Source organism: Alligator sinensis, unplaced genomic scaffold (genome assembly GCF_000455745.1).
Source record: "Alligator sinensis unplaced genomic scaffold, ASM45574v1 scaffold289_1, whole genome shotgun sequence".
Taxonomy (NCBI): domain Eukaryota; kingdom Metazoa; phylum Chordata; order Crocodylia; family Alligatoridae; genus Alligator; species Alligator sinensis.
In genome coordinates, this window is record NW_005841881.1 from 2,124,803 (window position 1) to 2,127,095 (window position 2,293).

Genomic DNA, 2,293 nt, shown 5'->3' on the forward strand with positions numbered 1-2,293 from the left:
GACCAGCTAGCTCTGGCAGGGCTGGGGGAGGGCAGGGAGCTGAGGGGGTGGGGAGCAAGGGGCACAAGCAGGGCTGGGTGACTGTGGAGGGGCATGAGGGGCACAGCACGGTTGGGGAGCTGTGGCTTGGGAGTGAGGGGCCTGGGCCTGCCTTCTGTGAGCTAAGGGGGAGGGGGATCTCTGATTTTCCATGATAAAAAACCTTAAATCAAATACCAAAATCTATAAGTGTTTTAAATGTATTTTATTATATTGATTGAGGCACTGGTAGGCTTCCAAATTGCTTTAAAATTGTAAATATACCAATACAACATTGTGTCCAATTGATATCTATATATATAGAGAGATATATATAGGCAGTATATATATATACTGGCACTTCATTTTAATCATGGATTTTGGATTTTTTATCAGACAAACCAGGATCCCTGCAGATGAGGTATCAGGGAAACATACTGGCTCCACCTGGAGGGTGGGTCCACACTAATCATGAGAGTCTGAGCATGTGCAATGGGCAGTACCATGTATTTTATTCAGATAGATTGCACTAATTTATCCTTGATGTAGGTTCCCATTACAGGGAGATACCACAATCATCCAGGTGGTTTTCCCAGGGTGAGGCTTGCCCCTTGCACTCTGGGCATGCTGACCACTGTGATTTTCCCCAAATACAGGAAACCTGACTGCACAATTTTGTGGGAATGGGGCACTGCTTTCTTGCTTTCCCTTTAGCTTGCTCCCTGGCCTTTTGGCTAAGAGCAAGTGAGTCTATGGGGCATCTGAACCCCAGGATCCCTAGGTCCTGGACTTGCATGTAGGGTGTCTGCCACAGATCTGGGGAGTATTTGAGCCCTAAACTGAGTCTGGAGAGGACAATACTTGCCTGGTGGTAGAGTCACATGGACTTGAACAACTGAATTTTGCTCAGTCAAAACTTGGAACTTGACTATTGGGCTTTGCCCAGTAGAATTTGGAACTGATTTGGCCCTTGAAACAAACAAACTACATTGGTATTTTTGCCCTATATGGCTCATGTGTTTCATAGTTATGGTATATGTTGGCTGTATTTAATCAACTTCATAGCTGGTTTCCATTATTGAGCTCATGTTGTTTTTGGCAGCAATTTAATGGTAGACAATGTATTTAATGAGGTTTCCCTATCTGCAAATGTAAAATAAGGAGCTTAAAACTTCATCTTGCATTTAAGTAAATATGATAAGTGACCTAGATCATCTTTAGGAAAGCCTCCTTATATACTGCATAAGAGACTTAAGTGCATAACACTGAATCTGGGTCACTCCCTCAGAATAAGGCACATACAGTTTGCAACATCTGTGTGAAAGCAACTACAAGGCTGATTTGTATCTGACCCAGAATCTTCTGCTTTTGAGGGAAAGTATCCTCTCATGACCAATTGTGGATCTGGGTTTCTGCCACTGAGACAAACATGTAAGTCTGTGTTTCCCTTCAGTTTCTTTAGGGTGAGGGCATTTGTGTAAAGTCTGAGATGGAGGCTAGGGATGATCCAAGAGATTCATATCATTGTTGAGGTGCCAACATTTTCAAATTGATCTCAAGGCAAATGGATGTGATGAAAACTAGTAGATTCCTTAGACTTTTTGTGTCTTTGCTCATCTCAAACTACTTCTAAGGAATCTTTGAAATCTATGACTTGAAAGGTATTTGTCAACACAAATGTAATGAGAAAATGAAATGGAAATATGTTGTGATTTCTTTTTCATTATTCTGATATTTTTCCTGTCATAGGGGACTGCAAGTTTCTACATGAAATACAAAGAGGGATATTGCAGGCTGACAAGAGGGATAGACTAACTTATTGAATTTTACATTTTTACAGGTAGGAGCTAAAACAAATAAATAGCGTTCCTCATTAAAAGAAAAAACAGATTATAAAATAAAATGGAAAGGCAGTAAGGAAAGTGGATGCTTTTCATTTCAGTGGACCACTCAGCTTTGTAAAAAGGACACAGGAGGAAATGCAGCAGGGAGGATACTGCTCGGAGACCTATTTGCTTCATGATTAATGCTGGCTTCAGTTAAGATGCATGTTTGTATGGCGTGAGGAAGGAGGAGTCACACAAAGCCTAGGTAGGGTTAATTCTCTTGCTCCTTTACTATATGGAAGGGATTTATTTTTGGCCCATCCAGGAAGTTTGGTGTTGATTTCTAGTAAAGCAATCAACCAGTACTTGTTTAATAAACACCATTCTGAACCCCTTTTGTTTTGCAGTTGACTTTTTCCCTGAAAAATCAGCTGCTTCTGCAGGTATGT

The 2,293-nt window shown here is 41.2% G+C and overlaps 1 non-coding gene across 1 annotated transcript; it reads left to right on the plus strand.

The window, feature by feature from the left end:
- Positions 1–564: 564 nt before the first annotated feature.
- On the plus strand, positions 565–730 carry LOC112549218. The gene has a single exon (XR_003092578.1). It is a non-coding gene; the product is annotated as a U1 spliceosomal RNA (small nuclear RNA).
- Positions 731–2,293: the final 1,563 nt, after the last annotated feature.